Here is a 26,326-nt window from a genome sequence, read left to right on the forward strand (position 1 = left end):
TAAAGTAATGTAATACACTCCTTCTGGATGGCAAAATCATATAGCAAAGAAGAGCCATTGGTGCAGATTCAGCAAGGTACTGAAGAACATGCATACCTTTAGCATGTCAGCCATCTCACTGAAGTCAATAGGGGTGTTCACATGCCCACAGATACACAAGTGTTTTAGTTTGAATATTTGCTACTACCACCAAGATCTGCACCTGCGGCGGCTCCACCCGGGCCCGCGCCCTAGGCTTCAAGGCGCACCGCAGCGGCCCTCCTACTCGTCGCGGCGTAGCCCCCGCGGCTCTCGTTGCCGGCGACGGCCGGGTATGGGCCCGACGCTCCAGCGCCATCCATTTTCAGGGCTAGTTGAACCTGCTGAATCAGGGTCTGAGTCCACTAGAAAAATTGAATTGTTCATAGAGAATGATTTTGCCATGTGGCATGGGGTAGTAATACCCTGCTGCTTTCACTGGAGAATGATGGTTGAACTATGATCAATAAAGCATAATGAAAATTAAAAGTTTGCCTTGAAGTTTTTTGTGGCCAGACCTGGAATATGACAGAGAAGGGAAAATAGCTAATGCTAATTCTGCAGTAGCCAGCAAAACAGGTCAGAAATGGTCTCTGTTTACTATAGGAGTGACCACTAGGCCTTGGCAAAGGCTACACATTTATTCCAGAAGGCAAGGAATAATATACCTGAGGAATATTTCTTCTGTGGAGAATAGCAAGGCCTTGTGAGGTGGACTTGTGGCATATTGGTTACCCGAAGAGCTGGTTCTCAAATCTTCCTTGGGATAAATTCATTAAAGCGCATTAGATCTCTTGCTTATTGTCTAGCATCAACATATTATGCTGACACCTAAAAATATATCTGGTGGAAAAAAATGTGGTGTATATGGCAAATTTTCTGTTACAGCTGTATGCCAGTCCACTACTCAAAACTCCAGCAGAATTAAATCTTTAACATCAGTTTATAGAGTTGAGCTACTTAGATCAGGTTTAACCAAGAGACTAGGATAGAAAAAACAGCATAAACCATGTACAGTATTTGCCCCCGAGGATGTGAAATTAAAGGGGAAGGAGGAAGTAGAGGAAAGGAATTGTCAGGAAAGTAGTGGAACCAGTGGTATACCTGGCAGAGGTAAAAGAAAGGGATTCTGAAAAGGAAACTACTGACCATGTCATTTCCAGGAAAGGAAAATACTTCTACAAAGCAGAACCAAACAAAAACATTACAAGAGAGGGTAAATCTGTGCCTGTCTGTTGGGATGACAGGGCCATAAGCAGATTCAAGATGGCAGATTTCAGAGTGAGACACAAACTCTGCTTTTTCTCATGGAGAATTTATAATTCTTTCTTTCTCTGTTTTCCTTTAATTGCAAATACATGTAATCCAGACTGAAAGTGCTTGTTTTGCTCTTTGTACATAATTTCCTTGGGACATCAGTGCTATACTATGCCCAGAAGCACATTTGCACACCTTCATGCTTTTGTGAGCTCACAAGTTGGGGGCAGGAAGGAATTTCTATCAGGCTCCATCCATACATAGCATGGAAAAATGGACTAGGTACATTACTATTTTTTTCCAAAATGTTCCTCTGTAGCCTGAGGCATTGGCCAGTGCTGGACCAGATAAAATGGCCATACTAGGTCAGACCAAAGGCCCATCTAGCCCAGTATCCTATCTTCTGACAGTGGTCAATGCCAGGTGCCCCAGAGGGATACTCCAAGATGGCAATTTCTATGTTCCTTCCACCCATTAAGCCTACAGAATTATGTTTGCACAGAACAGCCATCACGGTACACTGTATACAATAGACTGATGGTAGGAAACTACCAAAAGATTCTTCTCCCCCTCACTTTTGCAGTTCTCCTCTCTGCTTTCTATTTATAGAACCACTGGTAACCTCACCCAGCAAGATGGAACACACATTCCTTGGTACGCCTTGTCACACATAGCCCTGGCCCTTGTCCTCAGATGCTACCAAACTGCAAGTGGAGAGCTTATCTTGGGCAGAATTACTAGGCAACAGGGACTCTCCAGCCAGAGGTGAGAGATGAACCAGTCTTTCCTGGAACCTGTCTATACTTGGAGTCCTTTTTCAGAGAACTTAAAGATCAGTAGTGTCTTGTATCTGAGGCAAGATAAACAGCAATCTTCTACAGAAATTAGAGATGGGTCAGTGCTGCAAAACTCAGATTTGGATTTGAACTTCCCCATGTTCTGTCTAGTTTGTGCATCTGTCTGTGTCAGAGAGTGGAATTACTTAAGCGCCAATCAGCTTTTGATTTCATAGAATCATAGAACTGGAAGGGACCTCAAGAGGTCCTCTAGTCCAGTCTTCTGCACTCAAGGCAGGAGTGAGTATTATCTAGATCATCTGTGACAGTCCACACCCCTAGCATGGGCTATTGGTCACAGTCTGTAGCGCCACCCTTTGGTGCCAGGCAGCATGGCCTGATGGCCAGAGTCTATAGCGTTAGGCTGTGGCCGCCCCAGTAGGGGGGTCCAGGACCATCTGACTCCACCAGGCCCCAACCAAGGGCCCTAACAGTGGCATAGCGGCTTGCCACTGACTCAACAGGGGGGTCCTACCGAAACACATTGAGCTTCCCTGGGTGGGAGGTACCACTCTGTCACCCTTCCTGGGTCACTTCCTACCAGAGTCTGTGTTGGGGCTTCCCATGAGATGTCAGGTCTTGTGTGTTCAGCTGGGCCGGTCATCTCCAGGGTTTCCTCCAGTCGCCGGGGTGCAGGTAGGCCATGGACGGCTTCGATTCCCGGCGCAGTCTGTAGCTGGCCCTCCACAGGTGCTTCCCAGGCAGGTCCTTCCCCTGCAGCCTCCAGCCCAGAATGAGCTGGTCTCCCTCCCTTTATACTACTAGAGCACTTGGAGCATGCCCAGTCTTGCCAGGGGGGCGGGACTTCCGCTGTCAATACCTGGAGCTTAACCCTGTCTGGGCTAGTGCGGGGTAAGCAGACTCCGTCACACCATCTCTGACAGGTGTTTGTCAAACCTGCTCTTAAAAATTTACTGGTTAGAAACACCATTGGCTGCTTAGAAACACTAAATTAGAATCTGGATCTCAAATCTCCCAAAGCTAAGGGGTGCCTAGATCTGGGGTTTTGGTTTGGCCCAAATCCATTCTGGACCAGAACCTCACCGAGGATTGAGGGTGTTTAAAGGCAGGGTTTTGACTTTGGCAACTCATCTCTAAATGAAAACCGAAACTCAGGAACCCTTGTCTCCTCCTGAGATCCCCTCTCCTGCAAGCACACGGCAGCACATTCTCTCTAGCTCTGTCTTATTTCCACTGTTGGCCTACCTTCTGCTTCTCCTCACTCACCGCCCCTTCTTTTCACATTGCCCTCTGGAGCAGGCTGGCTGATTTCCCTGGAGCTTTCTCCTGATGTGCCAGTCCAACCTTGGCATAACACTAATTTCTGAGTCTCATTTTTCCTGGTGTAGATTTCTGGTTTCAGAAGGTCACGTCCACTTTCCCCTTGAGCAAGCATGCAGTTCTGGGTGGGGAATGTAAGACAGACTGGCATCTCTGGAGGTTAGACCATCTGGATAAGTAAGCAGACAGTGCTGCAGATACAGAGAAGCAATGAAGGGCCCCTCATATTCCTCTCTTTTAGGATAGGCTCTCAGAGTCTGCAGTTCTGTTGACTGGTGAACGGTTTTGTCTGCAGTAAAGCATCCCTCCTGGGTACTCTTCATCTTATTATGTCTCTCCCTGCAGTGGGACAGTTGGTGATCTAATGTGCAACATCAGAATGACTTAGAGGTTGTTTTCCACTTACACACACACACTCTCACTCTGCAGCTGTGACTGTGGTGCTTCGCATGCTGCGCTTCACTATGTGTGACAGATGTCTCCCTATCGCCAAGCAAAGGCAGGACTAGGGCAGAAGCAGCTGCTCATGTGGAAATGTACGAGTCAGTAAGTCAAATGAGACCTCCTTCTGTGCAATCTCCCCAGAAATACCTCTGAATGCCAGGAGGAAGTGGATTGCACAGCTCTTGGGGGGAAATCTGGCCTCGGGATCCTGGTGCTCATCTGACTCCCATTCAGGGCCAGGAGGGACTACTGCACCTCTGCACCCAACTACAACAGGGCTGTGCCTTACAGACACCCTCTAGCCCCTACCTCTGTCAGAGTCTTGGCTATAACTAGGGGCCTACCAAACTCACAGCCATGAAAAACACGTCACAGATGATGAGATCTGGTCTCCCCCACGAGAGCTGGCTATTGTAGTAGGGGTCACAATATTGCCACCTTTACTTCTGCACTGCTGGCGGCAGCGCTGCCTTCAGAGCTGGGTGCCTGGCCAGCAGCTGCTGCTCTCTGGCCACCTAGAACTGAAGGCAGCGCCACTGCCAGCAGCAGCGCAGAAGTAAGGGTGGCAATACTGTGACTCCCCCCAGACCCCTTTTTGGGTCAGGTCCCCCCACCCCATCACACCACCATGAAATTTAAGATTTTTAAAACCCTACGAGTGTGAAATTGGCCAAAATGGACTGTGCAACATTCCCCACATTCTGGCATGTAATCTGTGTTTGACTCTATGGAGGTCTGAGATGAATCTGGCCCATTAGAATCACGGAGAAAAATCTATGCACCAAATTCAACTGAGTTGTGTTGACTTATGCCAGTGGTGAACATGGTCCTGTTGTGCGTGTGTGTGTGTGCGCGCGCGCGCATTAGGGTGTTGCATGTATGTGTAGGAAATGTGTGCCAGGCATGGAGTACTGCTAGCATGGTGATGCTGAAAGGGAGCAGTGACATCACAAGCCTTGTTGCAGGGACTCTGGATATCAGAGGGAAGGGCACCTCTCTGTAGTGTGGTTCTGATGCATAGGATTTGTGTTTAGCAGAATGAGGGTATGAGAGGGACTGGATGCTCACACCAAGATCCATCAGTCATCTCCAGTGACGGGTCTTGGGCTGTGGGGGAAGTCGAAGGGGGGAAAGCAGTATTTAGTGTTTATCATAGACTCAGAATCCATGGCCAGAAGGGACCATTACGATCATGTAGTCTGATCTCCTGTATAACATGGGCCATAAAACTTCCCCAAAATTGTTCTCAGAGCAGATCTTTTAGAAAAACATCCAATCTTGAATTAAAAATTGTCAGTGATGGAGAATCCACCATGACCCTCAGTAAATTATTCCAATGGTTAATTACCCTCATTGTTGAAAAAAAAGTATGCCTTATTTCCAGTCTGAATTCATCTAGCTTCAGCTTCCAGCTATTGGATCATGTTATACCTTTCTCTGCTAGATTGAAGAGCCCATTATTAAATATTTGTTCCCAGGTAAGTATTTATAGAGTGTAATCAAGTCACCCTGTAACCTACTCTTTGTTAAACTAAATAGATAGATTCAAGGAGCTCAATCACTATAAGGGAGGTGAGGGCCGGCTCCAGGGTTTTTGCCGCCGGTGTGTGTGGGGGGGAGCCACGATCACAATCGGCGGCAGCTCCACCACGCCGCTTCATTCTTCGGTGGCAATTCGGTGGCAGGTTCTTCCCTCCGAGAGGGACTTGCTGCCGAAGAGCCGAACGTACTGCCCCTCTTCATTGGCCGCCCCAGGCACCTGCTTGCTGTGCTGGTGCCTGGAGCCAGCCCTGAGGCAGGTTTTCTAAGCCTTTAATCTTTCTCGTGTCTCTTCTCTGAGCCCTCTCCAATTTTATTAACATCCTTCTTGAAGTGTTGACACCAGAACTGGACACAGTATTCCTGCAGTGGTTGTACAAGTGCCAAATACAGAGGTAAAATAACCTCTTTACTCTAACTCTGGATGTCTCTGTTTATGCATCCAAGGATAGATAGCATTAGCTCTTTTGGCCTCAGTATCATAAAGGGAGCTCATGTTCAGCTGATTAGCCATCACTATCCCCGAATCTTTTTCAGAGTCCCTGCTTCCCAGGATACAGGCCCCCATCCTGTAAGCATGGCTACATTCTTTGTTCCTAGAAGGATACATTGATATTTAGCCATATTAAAATGCATTTTGGTTGCACCCAGCTTACCAAGCAATCCAGACCGCTCTGAATCAGTGACATGTCCTCTTTATTATTTACCACTCCCCTAGTTTGGGTCATCTGCAAACTTTATCAGTGATGATTTCATGTTTTCTTCCAGGTCACTGATAAAAATGTTAAATAGCACAGGGCCAAGAACTGATCTATGCAGGACCACACTAGAAAGAGTGGATGAGGATTCCCTGTTTACAACTACAGTTTGAGACCTACCATGTTAATTTGATCTTTCTAGGTTTTTTTTTTTTTTAAATCAAAATGTCATGTGGTACATGCTTTTCAGTAGTCTAAGTATATATCAACACTATTACCTTTATCAACTAAACCTGTAATCCAAAAAGAATTAGTTAGTTTGAATTAATCCTGTTAGTTTGACAGGATCTATTTTCCAGAAACCCATGTTGATTGGCATTAATTATATTACCCTTCTTTAATTCTTTATTAATTGAGTCCAGTATCAGCTGCTCCATTATCTTGCCTGGGATCGATGTCAGACTGACTAGTCCTGTAATTACCCGGGTCAGCCCATTTACCCTTTTTAAATATTGACACAACATTAGGGTAGTTACAAGAGACTGGAAGACCACTAATGTTTCAGCTCCTGGAGTCATGTCATTACATGAGAATCCCAATTTTAATTAAAAAAAAATAAAGTAAAATTTAAGCTCTCATGGTTGCAGAGCAAGGCCTGGAAATGTGAAACCTAAAGGCTCAACAACAAAAAAAATCAGCAGACAAATAAAAAGAACTAGAACAGATTAGTTTACAAACTCTCATGATTTGAAGCCAATTGCATGATTTTTAATACTTGGGGTTGGCAATATTGTTGTAATTTATGTCCCAGGTGCACCACGGGATTGCACAATTGCACAGCATGAGAAAGAGGCCTCTCTCCTACTGCACCTGCTTAGCTAATGGGTTTCATGAGTTGAAAGAGAAGGCTCTCATGTGCCTAATTACTCAGAGGCCCCAGTGTGCCACTAAACCTTCAAAAGCAATAAGTGTTGGTGACCCCAAGCATTCAAAAACTATGAGTCAGGTCCCTCCCTCCTCCCAAAAATCACAAAATTGGTTTGAAAATCAGGAGCCTGTTTTAAAATAATACGTTTTGGGTTCTTTGTATTTGCCTTGAGGGTGCTCTCACTTCATGTTTTCAAGTTTTTCTCCACAATCATGAGGGCTAGAATTTTTTTTTATTTAAAAAAAAAAAAAACAAAAAAAACAAACCAGAAAGTGATTCTCATGTAATAACAGGACTCCAGAACTGGAGCCTTCAGGAAAAACACCAAATATCACTAGAGCTGGTAACACAGTGGGGACTATCAGAGGAACTGAGAGTCTGGTAGGCTCCTAGCTGCTGCAACAGAAGAGGGGCAGGCTCTCCACTGGTGCAGAGGAGATAGGCCGTCCAGAGGTGTTATGGGATGGGCCATCATGCTGTTAATGGCAAGTGGGGAGGGTAAGCACTCACCTGCTTACCAGATGGAGGCAGTGAGGGCTTGTTGGAAGTGGAGTGACAGGAGAAAGGGGAGTGAACTCTGACCTTGTTGAGGTCCATCTGGCATTAGGTAGCACCAGCTGTGCCACAAACACTTCCCCCTGTCCCATACTCCACCGGAGGATGTTTTTACTAGCTGCAGTGGGTCAGTTGTGACCCTCTCTTCCTGATGACCTAGGGTGACAGGGAGTTGTAGGCCACAGCTAACAAAGGAGGGGAACTCCTGGCTGACTCAACTGTACCTTTAGAAATTGTCAGTCATAGCTCAGAATGGGCTCATGCTTTACTGTGGCAGCTGCTCCCTGTGGGCTGCATAGAAGATGCTCAGGGATAATCAGGATTTCGTTTCTATTTGCTTGAGGCTCTGGTATTGGTCACTTGAGCCCGAGCTGGGAGATCTGGTGTATGAGGATTTTATATGTAGACCTGTCTTGACATGAGTAAGTGGACATAGGTGAGGTCTCATTTCTTGGGAGACAGGATTAGGGAGGTCAATGGATGAGGAGTCTGGAAAAAGAATGTCTGTGTTAGCTAAGATTATGGGGAACACCCAGGGAACCACTGACAATGGACAAGAGAAGCCAGAAATGTAAGATGAAGTAAAGAGTAAGCGCATGCTGTACAGGGATTCATTCCTACAAAGTGACCAAGCTAATCCCAAAGCATGTGATGCAGTGTATAAATGTACATCAAGGAAGAGATTTTCTATGTAACTTTGGGTGTGTGGTACACCCTATACCTGCTCCCAATGCTTAAGTCTGATCAACTCAGCGTAGCCTCCTGTATGCCAAATAAAGGAACCTGAGTGACAGAACTAGAGTCAAACTGAGTTCTTGAAAAACCGAGTAGAAGAGATCTCAGGGGAAAGCCAGTGGTACAATAGGTTGATTTAAAAAACAACAAAAAACCCACTTAAAGATTTAGCAGAGAGATGATGTACAATCAATAACTGATCAGGAGAAGAAGCCCAGAAATAAGAAACTGCTAGGACATGTATCAAAGGGGTGCAGAAAGAAACCCTTGTCCCAAAGTCCCCCACTGGGGAGGGCTTGTCAACAGATACGCTGCTGTAATGCTTCAGTGTAGACCCTACCTCCCATTCGCATAGGTAATCAACCTCCTTGAGAGGCCGTAACTAGGTCAATGGAAGAATTCTTCTGTCGACCTAGCGCTGTCTACACCTAGGGTTAGGTCAACTTAATGCCGTCTCTCAGGGGTGAGGATTTTTCACACCTCATAGCAATGTAGCTGAGTTGACCTAACTTTTTAAGTGTAGGTCAGGCCTGAGTATATCCACTAATCTAAAAACCAAAGAGGTAATAATTGTTTATTCCTTCCTCTTTGGGGCCACTAGGGAGGGCACCACTGGGCGTCAGGATTCCTGGATTCTCTTTTCAGCTGCGATTTCTTCTGCAACTTTGGGCAAATCACTTCTCGTCCCTCTGTGCCTCAGTTTCCCCAGCTCTACAATGAAAACAATAGTGCTTATGCACCTTTGTGAAATGATTTTTAAGAACTAATGCTGTAAAACACTAGTGTTATTACTAAAAAATACACAAGGAGCAAAGAGCATCATCTTCAGACCTTGACAATAACCTTAAGCTATGTGAAGGGTACAGGTTTCATCCATGAAGATCAATGTGCCGTCAGATTGGGGAATAATAGGCTCTTGTAATAGCCCCTTACCTCCAAACAGCAGGGATGCGGAGATGTTAAGGACTCTTCAGTTTAATCAGAATCATTCACTTAATTTTAAGCACAGCCTGACAAGGTTTTTTGGTCAGACTTCAAGGAAGAGAAGGCCTTGCCAGTTCTGGAGCTGTGGGCGGCAGGATCTTATTCCGCTCACAGGCACAGATAAATGTCATATCTGTGGCATGAGAACAACACTGCTCAGTGCTTTTCATCTTCAAAAGGCATTCATTAACACCCCCTACCCCCTTGAGGTGCTCTCTGCCCCATCTGGGATGGGAGCATCATTACCCCCATTTTAGGGAAGGGGAAACTGAGGCACAGAGAAGGGGACTGATTTGCCTAAAGTTATAGAGGGAGTCACTGACAGAATCAAGAATAGCCCCTAGGAATTCCTCGCTTCTGGCCCTATATTCAGACCACTGTACAACACCTCTCCCTGGGGTTTGTGTGCTCCTTTTATGCACAGGGATGAGATGGGGGAAAGGACAGAAATATGGATGGATGGGAGAGAGAGGAGAATATAACAGAGAGGAGTCTGAGTGAGGGGGATGCATTGAAGTGAATGGGGGTGAACAAGTGGGGAAAAAATGAGGAGGAATAAATGAAGGGAGAAAGAGCAAGAGATTAAATGGGAAGGAAAGCAGAGGAGTGAGAGAGAGAGAGGAAGACACAGGAGTTGGCATCTGAGCTCTCTCTAAAGAAGAGAGGAGTTAACTTGCCCTCTTTCTTTCCTGATCTTGCCTTAAAATTGCAGGAATGTGGCAGCACAACATCAGCTCTCTGATTTATTAATTCCATCCCATCCCACCAGCCCACAGAACAAAAGCATCTGTGTTTGCTCAAGAGGAGCGCATGAAGGGCCTTATTCATGTCGGAGCTGGAGAGAGAAGCCAGCAGATACAGGAAAGTCATCGGTGCCTCACTCCTTTTCACCTTTGTGTGGACTGGAAAAAAACTCCACTGAGATGAAAGGCAACAAACCGTGATGTTATCAGGAGGGAGAGAAAAAACAAGATCACCAGCAGGGTCAGTCAGTATGGGCTTCTCAATGAGAGAGCAGCCACCTTGGGCCTGGCTGCACCGGTGAGGGAGCCATCTCAGTGAGGTTGGTTGCATGAGATGGCTGGTTCCCTTGCTTCTCCTTGTGATGGCTCAGCTTGGCCCCCAGAGCACAATATTTTGGCTGGAACTGCTCTGCCACACCCATGCACAGCACTCTTTGCAACCATGGTTGCATTCTGGTAGCCCTGAAGCACCTATCCCATACAGCCCACTGTTGAAAGTCAGATAATTCACTAAATCTATGGGCCAATAAAGGAATCATCATCTTAAGCTTTGGCTGGTTACTAATCTATAGCCCCTTCCACTTGAGGATCTTAGAGCACTTTGTGAATAGCAATTACATCTTCCAAAGCCCCAGAGGTAGGTTAGTATTATCCATGTTTATTTTACAGATGGGGACATTGAGGATCAATGAAGTGACTTGTCCAAAGCTACCCCATAGGCAGGTGCTGGCATAGAACCCAGCATGGCCCCAACAAGGAGGCGTCATGGGATTTCTAATAAACATGAGGGGTTAAGAGGACACCAACTGTACAGCGCTCTGAAAGATGGCACCTGCAGCAGTGCACTGCCCCCTAATGCCAAACCAAGGGTGGGTTCTGCATCGATGCAGAAGAAAGTGAGCCTGCAAAACCACTGGCACTTGGGTTTTCTTTGGCAGTCTCCTATACATATACATATTGGCCAGGATCAACCCTACTTAGCTTGCAAAAGGGACACACACAGCACTGCCTGACATGCTAAACTCATACACAAGTACCCCCACAACCAATTGTTCTCCATACCCAACATAAGCTTTCAGACAGACATTATTTTTTTAATTATATTTTAACAAGAGTTTAAATTGTTTGAATGTTAACTCCCCGCCCCCCCATCTCATTACTTGGCTTAGTTACAGGAGCAGGGAGTAGCTGAAATAGCTGCCATGACCTCAGTGCCGGGAGGTACCAGAAAAATACCAAGACAATACAGTTTGGCTTTGTATCATTCATAAACCAGCACCACAAAATGCTTCAAGGCAGATGATAGCTGTTTCGAGTAAACACAAGCAACGGCGGTTGCCGCACTGAAGCAGTTCAGATCAAATCAGAACCAGCTTGATCCTTCTCCAAAAGCATGAACTGAAGCCAAAGTGAACCTGTTCTGAGATTTGAGAATGAGGTTGAACTGAATTATTTTCCACATTCAAGTGAACCCAGGAATTGCCAGACTGGATCAGTCCTTTTGAGGTCCATCTAGGCCAGTATCCTTCCTTCTGATCAGATGCTCCAAGGAAGGAGCAAGCAGTCCTACAAGGGACAATTATGGAAGCTTCTTCTTAACCTTAGGCAGGTAGTGAAGCATGAGGATTTACGATTTCAAAAGGGCTAACTTTACTAAATTAAGACGACTAGTTAGGGAAGAGGACTGGACCAACATATTTAGGAATCTAAAGGTAGATGACGCCTGGGGTTACTTCAGGATGAAATTGCAGGAGTTGTCAGAGGCATGTATCCCGAGAAAGGGAAAACGGCTCGTAGGTAGCAGTTTTAGACCGAGCTGGATGACCAAGCGTCTTAGAGGGGTCATTAAGAAAAAACAGAAAGCGTACCGGGAGTGGAAAATGGGAGGGATCAGCAAAGAAACCTACCTTATTGAGGTCAGAGGGTGTAGGGATGCAGTGAGAAAGGCAAAGCGACGGGTGGAGATGGACCTAGCGAAGGGGATTAAAACCAATAGCAAAAGGTTTTTTAGCCATATAAATAGGAAGAAAACCAAAAAGGAAGAAGTGGGACCGCTTAAAACTTTAAACGGAGTGGAGATTAGGGATAATCTTGGAATGGCACAATATCTGAATGAATATTTTGCCACGGTCTTTAATGAGGCTAATGAAGGGCTAAGGAATAGTGATAGAGGGACCGATGGGAATGAAGATATGGGGGTAGACATTACGGTATCTGAGGTGGAGGCCAAACTTGAACAGCTTAACGGAAGTAAATCGGGGGGCCCGGATAATCTTCATCCTAGAATATTAAGGGAATTGGCGAGTGATATTGCTAGCCTGTTAGCGATGATTTTTAATAAATCTCTAAATTCGGGGATTGTACCGTTGGACTGGAGATTAGCTAATGTAGTTCCTATATTCAAGAAGGGGAAAAAAAGTGACCCGGGTAACTACAGGCCTGTTAGTTTAACATCTGTAGTATGCAAAGTAATGGAAAAAATTTTGAAAGAGAGAGTGGTTAAGGAGCAGGAGGCCGATGACAACTGGGATAGATTACAGCATGGATTTACGAAAGGTAGATCGTGCCAAACCAATCTGATCTCCTTCTTTGAGAAAGTAACAGATTTTTTAGACAAGGGAAATGCGGTGGATCTAATATATCTGGATTTCAGCAAGGCGTTTGATACGGTACCACATGAGGAATTATTGGTTAAATTGGAAAAGATGGGGATCGAAATGAAGATCCAGAGGTGGATAAGGAGTTGGTTAAAGGGGAGACTGCAGAGGGTAGTACTGAAAGGGGAACTGTCGGGTTGGAGGGGGGTTACCAGTGGAGTTCCTCAAGGTTCGGTTTTGGGTCCCATTTTATTCAATCTATTTATTGCTGACCTGGGAACCAAGAGTAGGAGTGGGCTGATAAAGTTTGCGGACGACACCAAGTTGGGAGGTATTGCCAATTCGGAGAAGGATCGGGATATCCTCCAGGGAGATTTGGATGACCTTGTAAACTGGAGTATTAGTAACAGGATGAAATTCAATAGTGAGAAGTGTAAGGTTATGCATTTAGGGATGACTAACAAGAATTTTAGTTATAAGCTAGGGACGCACCAGTTGGAAGTAACGGAGGAGGAGAAGGACCTGGGAGTCCTGGTTGATCGTAGGATGACTATGAGTAGGCAATGTGATGTGGCCGTTAAAAAAGCTAATGCGGTCTTGGGTTGCATTAGGCGGGGTATTTCTAGTAGGGATAAGGAAGTGCTAGTCCCGTTATATAAGGCGTTGGTGAGACCTCATTTGGAGTATTGTGTGCAGTTTTGGTCTCCCATGTTTAAGAAGGATGAGTTAAAACTGGAACGGGTACAAAGAAGGGCCACTAGAATGATCCGAGGAATGGAAGGCCTGTCGTATGACAGGAGACTTGAGGAGCTCGGTTTGTTTTCCTTAACCAAAAGAAGGATAAGGGAGATATGATTGCACTCTTTAAATATATCAGAGGGATAAATACCAGGGAAGGAGAGGAATTATTTCAGCTCAGTGCTAATGTAGACACGAGGACAAACGGATATAAATTGTCAGTCAGGAAATTTAGGCTTGAAATTAGACGAAGGTTTCTAACCATCAGGGGAGTGCAATACTGGAACAGCCTACCGAGGGAAACAGTAGGGGCGAAGGACCTCCATGACTTTAAGATCAAGCTAGATAAGTTTATGGAGGAGATGGTATAATAGGATAACGGGCTTAGTCAATAGGTCAATTAAGTGCCAAACTGGTACTTAATTGGGTCAAATTGGGTCAATGATATGATATTCTTAACCTCTTTCAGAGGGTATGGCTGGAGAGTCTTGCCCGCATGCTCGGGGTTCAGCTGACCGCCATATTTGGGGTCGGGAAGGAATTTTCCTCCAGGGCAGATTGGCAGTGTCCCTGGAGGTTTTTCGCCTTCCTCCGAAGCATGGGGCAGGGGTCGCTTGCTAAAAGAGTGGGTAGATCAGCTAATGTGGCCTGCATCTTGCAGGAGGTCAGACTAGATGATCATAATGGTCCCTTCTGATCTTGAATTCTATGATTCTATGATTCTATGATTTACAGCCATTCTACATTTGGGAATCTATTTAACATAACAGTGGATGTTTCATTAGGCCTCTAAATGGCTCATGCTTTTCAGAATCCTGCCAAGCTCTTAGCTTCACGGGTATCCCTGCAGCACAGTAAAGAAAACCTGCGGCTGGCTCGTGCCACGGGACTTGGGCTGCTTCGCTGCTATGTGGGTTTCCAGGCTTGGGCAGGACTGAGCTCTGGGACCCTCCCACCTTGCTGAGTCCTAGAACCCCAGCTCCAGCCTGAGCCTGGAAGTCTACACAGCAGTGAAGCAGCCCGAGCCCCGTGAGCCTGAGTTGGCTGGCACAGGCCAGCTGCAGGTGTCTAGTTGCTGCAAAGACATATTCACTGGTATCTCATGGCAGTGAGTTCTACTGGTTCAATTGTGTACGAGTAGTTCCTCTTAACACTACAGTCGCTGCCTTTCAATTTAATCAAATTTCCCCTTGCTCTTTTACTATGAGGAAGGGTGACTCGAAGTGCTAGTCTACCTACTCTGTGCCATTGATTTCCATATATTATCGTGTCCTCTCTTACATTCTTCTCTCTGAACTAAATACCCCCAATCTTTTCAATCTCCCCAAATGTACGAGGCAATGTCCCAATCTTGCAAGCCAGCCTGTTCTCATAAGAACTGGACCTCAATAATTTAAAAAAATAAAAATAAAAAATCAAGGATCTGAATCCAAACTCTGTATCTCTACTCAAGACATTTTTAACACTAACTTGCACACTCAAGAAGTTTATATCATGCTATTTTTATTTCCTCCCGAAGGCTCCCCAAGCACTTCACAAACTAGACACAGACAGCACCATTAAGATGCAGTTGCTCAGGGTGTGGTGGTGGGGAGGAAGGCAACTACACGGTACAGCATGTTCAGTAACAGTGGGGCAGGAAATCTTTGCCAAGAAGAGTGGGACAAATTCCAGCTCTTAAGAAAAGGACGAGGGAGCCTTAATGTTCCTGCAGAGAAGATGGGATTTTGGTCTAAAAGACTCACATACATTAAATTGCATGGATCTCATTTGATTTAACGTAGAGCTTGTTTACAATTACAGCACGGCAGCTGCATCAGTACAGCTGCGCCATTCTAGCGCTTAGAGAAAACCAGTGGTTCTCAAACTTTTGCATTGGTGACCCCTTTCACACAGCAAGCCTCTGAGTGCAACCCCCCGGTATAAATTAAAAACACTTTTTTATATTTAACACTATTATAAATGCTGGATGTGAAGCGGAATTTGGGGGTGGAGGCTGACAGCTTGTGACCTCCAGGTAATAACCTCGCATCCCCGAGGGGTCATGACCCCCAGTTTGAGAGGCCCTGGCGAAGACGACACTTATGCTGACAGGAGAGCTTCTCCCATGGGTGTAAGTACTCCACCTCCCTAAGAGGCGGTAGCTATGTCGACGGGAGAAACTCTCCAGTGGACAGAGTGCTGTCTACGCCTGCGGTTAGGTCAGTATAACTACACTGCACAGGGGTGTGCATTTTCCGTGCCCCTGAGAGACAGTTATGCCAATATAAGTTTGTAGTGTAGACCACGCCTTAGAAAGATAAAAGACTGAGTTCATTAAAAGCAATTCAGCCACAATTAGAGGTATTTATCAGAGGTGGACTGAATCCCCTACATGGGCGATAGTGGGGTCTGCCCAGCTTACCTCCCAGACAAGAATGAGCGTTACACAGTCACACACCTATGGCTGAGAGCAGGGTTAATATTTGTAGTACTGTATTTGTAGTACCGTAGTGATTAGAGACCCTAGTCACAGACCAGGAGTTCTGGGGCTCACCTGTGCCTTGTATTGAGTATTCTTCCATTGAATCAGATGCTCCCAGAAATTTTTAGACTGATCATTTTGTTAAAGTCATGATGAGCTCAGTGGCCTTTTGCTACTTTCCAGCCTTGCACTGGGGCTGGGAGTCTGAAGATCTGGGTTGTATTCCCAGCTCTGCCACAGTAGGACTTGGGACAAATCTGCACTGCAGTGTCTCCATGCATAAAGCGGGGATAGTCATACTGACCTGCAGAACTTCATGAGGGGCAAGAGGTTGCAAGGGTTAACTCTGTAATGTGTGTAAAGCACTCTGATCCTGATGGGAGGCAATAGAGACAGGCAAAGGATTATTATCATTAGACCTAGATGCCAGTCCCAAAGGGCAAACTTGGGTTTTAATACTCTCATGGTTCAGTGGAGGGGTGTGTATGTGTGTCAGGAGCCTGAGATTGGGTCAGGTCTGTCTTGACATACATTGGGATTCCCCTAACATCATAACATGACCAATGATCACAGGGACATGTGTGATTTTCCCTGGGCACACTTGCAAGACTGACTCCAGAGCTTTCTCTGCCCAATTCTGGATGCTCCATGTAAGGGAAGGTGAGAGCGTAGAAGGTTTCTCACCAGCATTAGTGGCTTTCATGATGCAGGTAAGGATTTCTCCTACCTCTCCATAGACACAGGCCCTTGGGGAAGAAAGCCTGAGCTGGGAAACAAAAGAGAACCTGCTGTGGAGAGGTAGCGTCATGAGCCAGATGGTCTGGAAGTAGCCATGCTGCAGGTGCTGATGATAGGGATGAAGTGGGGCTGGAAGCAGTGGCCCTGTGGACACTGGCTATGGGTTGTAGGGAAGTTAGAAGCAGGGGTGCTCTGGACACTTGCACCAGGAGGCATAGCAGGATTAGAAGTAGCTCTGAGTGCCGGCTATAGGCATGCAAGGGGGCCTCAAAGCAGGTTCAGACTCGGTCCTGGTAAGAGTGTTTTGGGTGCTGCTGGAAGCAGGGTTGAAGCGGATGGTGGAATCAGCCTGCAGTAGCTGATATGAAATATGAAGTAGGGGGTACGCCAAGTGCTCATGAATACAGAAGAGGCCGGGGATGCTGCTGGATGTAGGAGCCTGGGGGTGCTGTGGTAAGCAGGGAATGGAAGCCTTGCAGGGAGCGCTCCTGGGATTAAGCCACATTTCACTCCCACCACGGATACATCTACACTGCAATCGGGTGCAAACAGGCATAGCCACCCTAGCTTTAATCTAGGTAACAGCTAAAACAAATAGCAATGAAGAGGGATGCAGCAGCGCAAGCGTCGCATGGGTTATACGAGCCACCTGGAACCCTGGGTACATAGCTTGTGTTGCCAGCCTGCCCCAGGGCCTTTGCTGCTGCATCTTCACTGTTATTTGCAGTGTGCTTGCTAGATTGAAGCTAGCACAGATGTGCCTACCCCAGCTATAATCACACCTCCGACTGTGGTGTGGACGTACCCCAAGAGGCAACATACTGGGTATGCCTTTGATGCTGGGAATTCCTGGCCCGTGCTGACATGTTGTTGAAATGAAGGGAGTAGAGTGACCAGATGTCCCGATTTTATAGGGCCTGTCCCGAATTTGGAGTCTTTTCCTTGTATAGACTCCTATTACCCTCCACCCCCTGTCCCGATTTTTCAGACTTGCTGTCTGGCCACCCTAGAAGGGAGTGTCCTTTCAAAATCGCCCCAGGTATGAGTGCAACAGGGGCCAGCAGCAAGAAGTTTTAATGTGTGTGCAGAGTAGATAGATTTTGTTAAATACTAAAGATAGATAGATTTTGTTAAATATTAAAACAAATACCATTTTAATCATTTGCTATCTACTTCGACACAGTCCTTAAAACTCCCCCGACCCTACAGGGCAATTGCTGCTAAATAACCCTGAGTCCGGAAACAGGATGGAATGTAAGGGCCCCAGAGCCATGTACAGTGGAGGTGTGTTTCTCTCTAGGTCTTTTAGGGAGCAATACTACTTCTTGAGTCCCACACACCTCACTGGATCTTTCAAATACCTTAAAAACCAAAAGGTCCATGTGTACTATTTGCACCTTAAAAATCCCCTGTCCCTTTTCATAAGAGTAGGCATTTGCCCCAGTGTCCCTGGCCCAGATTCTTTACCTCCTGCCCCATTGCCATGCAGTGTGTTGAAATACAGCCACCTCTGGAGTGAAGGACAGCAGTCAGCCTTGCAATGGTGCTCTGCATAAGTGGCTTGTGTAGTGCTCTGGGGCCCACAGTCCTCATATACGAGTGTAAATAATTTAGTAATTGTTATTATTACTTGGCTCCTTTGCCATTTTGAATGTAGCTACTGTGCTTTAATTCAATATCAATTGATTTCTGAAAAAAAAAAAACCCCACCACAATATTGAGTGCTCTTGCTGCTATACATACCCACCACGCAGACTAACTGTTCTGTGGAGCCTTTATTCAGTGCAGAGTTAAGTGCATTGAAAGTGGCTGCTGCTATTCCCAGGAGACTGGTTGTGCGCCTTTACCCCTCACAGGGCACGTATAGCAGCTACTCTGTGAATGGCACTTAAGTCCTGTGTGTGTCACATGTGTGACATTAACAACTGCTTCCCTGTAATTCACAGATAACAAAACAAAAAGCTGTCTTAATACAGTATCTCGCTACTAGGCTTGGAGTAGAAAAGAGATGCAGCATGTGGCTAGAAACAGGTTCAGCTTTTCTAATGCCCCTCACTCCTGACCTGCAGCACCACCTGCTGTTCCAGTCCTGGGCTCCCCACACAGCCCTGCCAATGCCCCTCACTCCTGCCCTGCAGCCGTTTTCCCCAGCCCAGCTCTTCCACTCCTGGACTCCACAGATAGCTCTGCCAGCACGCCTCACTCCTGCTTTGTAATCTTCTCTACGACTGCAGGCCTCTCTTCCCCAACCCCTTGTCAGTGCACCTATCTCCTGAATGACAATGGCCTCTCCTCTGCTGGAATGCCATGCCGCTCTCTCAATGCGCCCATCTTCTGACTTGTAATGCCCACCTGTCCTAGGGCCTCTCGCAGACAGACTGCTGCTTGGCGACCAGCAGAAATGAGGCAGAGGTCTCCACAGCTGTTCTGCACATTAAAACCAAACAAGATTTGAACCCAAGTGGATGTGGAACCAGGCTAGAGCAGAAAGCAGCGGTGCTCCTTCACTCATACACAGGCCTCTTTCCTACCACTGTCCTGCCACAGGGCAGAAAGAGCCAGCAGAAGTTGCATGTTGCCACCAGCTGTATATTTATCCCCAGTCACTACTGCTGGGCAGCATACATGCTTGGTTCTGCCCTGCTGACCCCACTGCTCAGTGGATCTACCCCTGCCTCCCCTTGCACTCAGAGACTAGCCCCTTCCAGGGAGTTACTCAGGAAACAGCGGCAGCTTCCCACACTTGCAACATCTTGGGGCTTCCCTCCCCCAACTCTTATACCTTTGCTGCTAACATAGCTTTCCCACCTCCCGCTGCTCCTGCTTAGATGGAGTGATTGGCAAGGCTAGGTGGGAGAGCCAAGCGCAACAAAATTCTCCTAAGAAACCAGCAAGTTTGCGAGAAAACACCTATTTAAGAGCAGAGGTGAAAAGGGCCAGATGTTTTTCTTCCCCTTAACACCTCCCTACCCCCTTCCTCCCACCTTGAAGGCCCACTCGCTGTATCTTCATGGCTTGTTCAAATAAGGATTTGGACCCACTACACAGGAATTTGACATCAGGCATTTGTGGTGTCTTGGGTTTCTCTGGGTATATCTACACTGCAAACAAACAAACACCCACCCACCCCAAACAAACAACAACAAAAGACCAGGGCCGCCCAGAGGGGGGGGGCAAGAGGGGCAATTTGCCCCAGGCCCCGAGCCCCACAGGGGCCCCCACAAGAGTTTTTCGGGGCCCCTGGAGCGGGGTCCCTCACTTGCTCCGGGGGGCCCGGAAAACTCTTGCGGGCCGGGCGCAGGAGCTTCTTCGCTCCCAGTCTTCACCAGCAGGGGGGGTGTCCTTCCACCCCGGAGCGGAAGGACCCCCCCGCCGGCGAATTACCGCCGAAGACGGAGCGGGACCCGCCGCCGAAGTTCAACTCGGTCTTCGCCGGTAATTCGGCGGCGGGGGGGGCCCTTCCATTCCGGGACCCGCCGCCGAAGTGCCCCGAAGACCCGCGGCGGGGACCCCCCCGCTGCCGAATTACCGCCGAAGACCGGGCTGCGCTTCGGCGGCGGGTCCCGCTCCGGCGGTAATTCGGCGGCGGGGGGGGGGGGCCTGCCGCGGGTCTTCGGGCACTTCGGCGGCGGGTCCCGGAACGGAAGGGCCCCCGGAATCCTCTGGGCGGCCCTGCAAAAGACCCACAGCACCAAGTCTCAGACCCTAGGTTAATTGATTTGGGCTCATGGGGCTTGGGTGACATGGGTAAGAACAATAGTGTAGACTGAAACCTGGCCAGAGGGAGGGTCTCAGAGGCCAGGCTCCAGTATGAGCCCAAATATCTACACTGATTTTTTTAGCCCCGTAACTCAAGCCCAGTGAGTCAATTGACTTGGGGTCTGAGACTCAGTATTGCAGATTTTTCTTTGCAGTGTAGACATACCCTCTGTGTCATCAGAACATCTTCATCAGGGGGCTATAGCCTCTCTCAAACTGAGCAGGAGAGAGAGTGTTGCCTAGCAGTTTAAACAGAAGACTGGAAGCTAGGACACCTGGGTCCTGTCTCCAGCTCTGCCAACAATTCACTGTGCATCATTGGGCAAGTGATTTCACCTTGGTTTCCCTGTCTGTAAAACAGGAATAATATCTTCACAGCCCCACTGTAAAGGTGAGTTAGTGAATTTTGGTAACATGATTTGAGATCCTATCTCAGTTACTTAGATGCTATAGATAGATGGAAGATATGAACCCCAAACTGGAAAATTCCAATCTGGATTTTGAAGAGCCCATATGTTCTGATCTGCAGTTTTAGTTTGACCCATTACAAAGATGAGGTTGCTCACAAAATTCAGACCCAGATTTGGATTCTGAGCACCGCTAAAGTTTGGGATGCCGGGGTTCTGGGTCGGCCCACTTCTACTCCAAAGATTATGTTATTAAAAGAAGTGCTTGTGCAGCGCAGAGATGGCAAGGTCATCTCTGCTCCCCTAACCCCCCTCATCCCAAGCCTCGCGCAGGAAAGGAACCGAGGTCTCGCTCTTACCTGGCGAGATGCGCTGGCTGGAGGGGTCACCATGAGGCTCGCTGGGAATCCAGAGCGGTTCTGCACCTGAACGTGTCAGCCGGGGTGGTTCGCGAGCAGCTCCCACCGCAGGGAGGAAATGGGTCCGGCCCGGCTACAGGCTCGCTAGCTCCCTCTCCGGAGCGCGCCAGCAGGTGCCCTGACGGGCAGGAGCTCGCCAGAGGCTCGCCCGGCTCCGGGGTGGATCCTGCTCAGCCGCCCACTGGCTGGATCGAGCCCTTTTATAGGCAGCGCCGGGAATGCAGCTCCGCTCGTGGCTGTGCGAAGGAGCCTCCTTAAGGCAACCCTGCCGGAGGGCGGTCTGCAGAGTGGCGATGCACCGACGTGCATCCCGCTGGGCCACCTTAAGCGGGCAGGCGGGGAAGGGGTGCGAGAGGCGCGGAGGGGAGCGGAGCGAAATGCGGCGCGCGCCCCTGCCCCGGAGTGCGGAGCCGCCGCGCGCCCCTGCGCAGCGAGTGAGGCGGGGCGCCCCGCGCGGGAGCCGGGAGCGGGGCTGGCGGACGCTGCCGCTGCCCCGCTGCCTCCCTCGCCAGGCCGGGGCAGGGCGCTCCCCTCTGCCTGCTCCGGCCGCAGGTCACGGCTGGGAGCGAGCTGCGTGTCCGGCTCCCTGCTGAGCCCGAGGCCGGGATCCCTGGGCAGAAGCAGCCGCCCCAGCCCCCAGCCGAGCCAATCCCATCCCTCCTCCACCACGGAAGGGAGTAACTCCACTGATCACTGTCCCATATGTACCCCCCTACTCGGGGTGCAGAGCTGCATGGGGTCTGCCAACACCACACACTACGCCAGGCCTCTGACTCAGGGGTGAGCCCAATCCTCTCTACCCTCCCCACACAAATCAGTCTGGTTCTGGTGAGTAAGCACTCAGAGCTTGGGTCCTAGAGACCCTGCTAGTGTGGGGGGTCAGATCCAACTGTGGCTTGGGTCCAAGCCCTGCCATTTTGCAGTGTGGACATGGCTCAAGCCACAAACCTGAGTCAGAAGGTCCGCCTAGCACAGTATGGACACATTAGCACAGCTATGAGACCCATGTCCACTAATTGTAAGCCCAGGTTTACAATGCAATGTGGCTGCTTAAACGCAGGCTTGGAAACACCGAGTCCGCAAGCCCAGGTCCCACAGATTCGGGTTTACAAGGAATGTAGACATAGCCATAGATACAGCAAAGTGTCAGTTTCTGGGACCCAGAGCTGCAATAGTTTTTACTATACCTCATCCAAATCTGCTCCTCCATTCATACTGCTCCTCACACCAAGGGCAGGAGTAACTCTCCTGTATATCACCCTCTATCCACTTCACTTGCAAAGCCCCCTATGTTGGTACATGTGTCATTGGAGAGGCAGAGTTGCCAGTCCTGCCTGTTCAAAAATCAGGAGTGCCCACACCCCAAATTATGAGATAATATATTTCTATCTATGTTACTTATGTGGCCCTGTTTCCACAGTATCTGAGCATCTCACAGCCTTTATGTGGGTTGGCTGACTTGGGGCAAGTCACATCCCCTCTCTGTGCCTCAGTTTCTCCATCTGTAAAATGAGGCTAATAATTCCAACCTCCTTTGTAAAGTGCTTTAAAATCAACTGATAAAAAGCACTTGATAAGAGCTAGATATTATTATGCTCACAGCAGTCCTGCGATGTAGGGCAGTGCTATTACCCTCATTTTACAGACAGGGAACAGTAAGGGACTTGCACAAAAAGTCTGCAGTAGAGAAGGGAACTGAACCTCTGGCTCCCAAATTCTAGGTTAGGGCCACTGGGCCATCTGTTCCTATCAAACAGTGGGCGTGGGTAGGTTGCATTTGCTTTCCGAACCTCTAGGTTCCACTTGGGTCATGGATTCCAGATTTTCTCTGCAATAACCAGGGCAAGAATCTTACTTTTAAAAAAATGAAAGCTGAGACTCCCATGCAGACTCTGAATTGCAGCAGTGGCGGGATTTAAGAAAAACATCAAATATCATGAGAGATGCAATAGAATTGTGAGAGTTGTCAGCACTGAGCATAGTCTAGCCAACTGAGCGCAAGTGTGGGAGCCACAAAACTCCTGGACTCAGACTCCATGACCTTGCACTCTCTGTGCCTCCATTTCCTGGCTTGTATAGTGGGGTGTGAAAATACTGCCCTTTCAGGGGACTTGAGAGGATTAGTTAGACCCAGAACTCTTTCCCTTCCTCAGAGACTCAGAGAGGTTCCACCTCAGGGCTCTCTGAACTAGCAACAGTAGCAGTGGTGGCAAGCACTGGCTTCTAGCTGGGAGCAGGGTTGGGTGGGTGGAGACAGATCCCTTTCATTGGAGGGGTGGTGGGTCAAAGGAGGAATTGGTGGGTCTCCTTTTATTTTTGTGATTGGTGGCTCTCCTCTCCACAGGCTGGCTGCCTCCCTTGGCTGGTTTGTTTCAGGGCAGAAGGGTCAAGTGGGGCTTCAAGTCTCCCAAGGGAGGTGGTAGAAGAATGACTTATGGCTTGTCTACACTTACAGCGCCGTGCCGCTGTAGTGCTTAGTGAAGACACTACCTATGCCAATGGGTGAGCTTCTCCCATGGAGTAGGTACTCCACCTCCCCGAAAGGCCATACCTATGTTGACAGGAGAAGCCCTCCCATCAATGTAGCGCTGTCTACACCGGGAGTTATGACGGGATAACAGCATTGTTCTGGGGTGTGGACGTACTTATACAAACATAAATTTGCAGACTAGACCAGGGCTTAGTTCTCTTCCTTTAGCAGCTGTTCAAGCTCCAGTCTGGGCTGGGCAGGCATAGAATCATGGGACTGGAAGGGACTTTGAGAGGTCATCTAGTCCAGTCCCCTGCACTCATGGCAGGACTAAGTATTATCTAGACCAGGGGTCGGCAACCGGTGGCTCACGGCTCTCCAGGGTAAGCACCCTGGCGGGCCGGCCCAGTTTGTTTATCTGCCGCGTCGGCAAGTTCGGCCGATCGCGGCTCCCACTGGCCGCGGTTTGCGGTCCCAGGCCAATGCAGGAGGCAGGAAGCGGCGCGAGCCGAGGGATGTTCTGGCCACGGCTTCCTGCCTCCCGCATTGGCCTGGGACCGCGAACCGCGGCCAGTGGGAGCCGCGATCGGCCGAACTTGCCGACGCGGCAGATAAACAAACCGGGCCGGCCCGCCAGGGTGCTTACCCTGGCGAGCCGCGAGCCACCGGTTGCCGACCCCTGATCTAGACCATCCCTGACAAGTGTTTATCCAACCTGCTCTTAAAAATCTCCAATGATGGAGATTCCACAACTTCCCTAGGCAATTTATTGCAGTGCTTAACCATCTGACAGGAAGTTTTTCCTAATGTCCAACCTAAACCTTCCTTTCTGCAATTTAAGCCCATTGTTCTTGTCCTATACTCAGAGGTTAAGAAGAACAATTTTTCTCCCTCTGCCTTGAAAACTCCTTCCTACTTGAAAACAGTTATCATGTACTCTCTCAGTCTTCTCTTCTCCAGACTAAACAAACCCAAGTTTTTCGATCTTCCCTCATAGGTCATGTTTTCTAGACCTTTAATCATTTTTGTTGCTCTTCTCTGGACTTTCTCCAATTTGTCCACATCTTTCCTGAAATGTGGTGCCCAGAACTGGATACAATACTCCAGTTGAGGCCTAATCAGCGTGGAGTAGAGCGGAAGAATTACTTCTCGTGTCTTGATTACAACACTCCTGCTAATACATCCCAGAATGATCTCTTTTTTCCCAACATTGTTACACTGTTGACTCATATTTAGCTTGTGATCCACTATGACCCCCAGATCCCTTTCTGCAGTACTCCTTCCTAGGCAGTCATTTCCCATTTTGTATGTGTACAACTGCTTGTTCCTTCCTGCATGTAGCAGCAGGGTTAGAGATGCACTGTAAAAGCTATAGGACCTCAATCCAGTCCAGCAGCAACTCAGCCCTAACTTCTCTCCTCCTCACAGGCTGCTGTGGGACAGGGTCAGGGACTGCACAGTGCATCCTCCACATGCTCCCAGAGGCTCTGATGAAGGATGCAAGATGGGAGTTCCTCTTGCAGAAATTTCCACAGCCTCGGCATCCTCAGTGACCACAACCTGTGGTGCAGCAGCTGCCTGAGCAAGCAGCAGCTGACTCACCCTCAGCCAGGGCTGAACAGTTGAATGAGCTGAGGTGGCCCTGAATTCAGTAGCAGCAGGATCACCCTCAGATCAGCTTTGAGATCCTTGGCTGGAAGGTGCCATAGAAGGGCAATGAGTTATTCTAGCTCCCTGCGGGAGCCTACAAATCTCCGCAGTTCTGGGAACACGGATTACAGAAAGCACCTTCATAGAAAGACATCAAATGGAATTTTACAACCAAAATGACATTTACAGAACTAGAACACGCAGGGGAACTAAAAGCTGGCAGATCAGTATGTGCAGCCAGACGTTTGCTCAGTGCACACACCCAAAGGGTGCTTGGCACTGTGCTTATTCATTAATCTGCAGGCCTTTCTGTGGTGCACACCAGATGCACTGAGCATCTGTAGGTGCCCTGGCCTCTCTGCACTTGCTCCCCTCTCAGCTTAGCTCATAAATCTCAGCCCAGTTGAACCAACTGCGCTCAAGTCTAATCAATCCAGCCCCAACCTCACAAGTTCCTTTCCCCAGACTAGGGGCTATTGAGACCTGGGGATGCTTCAACTACAAGTCTAGATACAATCATCAGGAGTGATGTTGCTGGGCAGAAGAGCCAGGTGTGCCTTCCCCTATGTGGGGGTATCAGGAAACGGCCAGATGTTTCCCCAACAGATGGCTCAGAAGAAGCTTATCTTTCTGAATCAGTTCCCTAATAGCCCTGTGTTCTGGGAATTAATTAGCAGGAGAGAGGCAGCTGCACAAGGAATCTCAATCTCAAGTACTTATAATGATCCCCATTAGCCTAGTATCTGAATCTTCACAACACCCTGTGAGATAGGGTGGTGCTATTGTCCCTATTTTAAAGATGGGGAACGGAGGCACTGAGAGACTAAAGTGATTTGCTCAAGATCACAGAGGAAGTCTGTGGCAGAAAAGGGACTTGTACCAAAGTCTCCCAAATTTTCTGCTAGTGTCCTAACTACTGGGGTCTGGAGCCGGCCCTGGTCAGAAGCCAAACTTCTCTGGGTTTTCTGCTCTGAACTCTCCCTTTTTATGAGGGATGTTGTTTACCTCTGACCTGAATATCCCTTTGTCACACACAAAACACATTTAAGCTGTGTGTCTAGAGGTT

At 48.2% G+C, this 26,326-nt stretch overlaps 1 protein-coding gene across 2 annotated transcripts in view; it reads right to left on the reverse strand.

Annotated features, from left to right (window-relative positions):
• Nucleotides 1-21,300, reverse strand: part of LOC123360004 (galactosylgalactosylxylosylprotein 3-beta-glucuronosyltransferase 1-like) — a 47,914-nt gene extending 26,614 nt beyond the window's left edge. For both annotated transcript variants that reach the window (XM_045001181.1, XM_045001171.1), the window contains exon 1: nucleotides 21,081-21,300. The gene's annotated coding sequence lies outside the window, so the exon portion shown is untranslated. The remainder of the gene's footprint in view (nucleotides 1-21,080) is intronic.
• Nucleotides 21,301-26,326: the final 5,026 nt, after the last annotated feature.

Source organism: Mauremys mutica, chromosome 1 (assembly GCF_020497125.1).
Source record: "Mauremys mutica isolate MM-2020 ecotype Southern chromosome 1, ASM2049712v1, whole genome shotgun sequence".
Taxonomy (NCBI): domain Eukaryota; kingdom Metazoa; phylum Chordata; order Testudines; family Geoemydidae; genus Mauremys; species Mauremys mutica.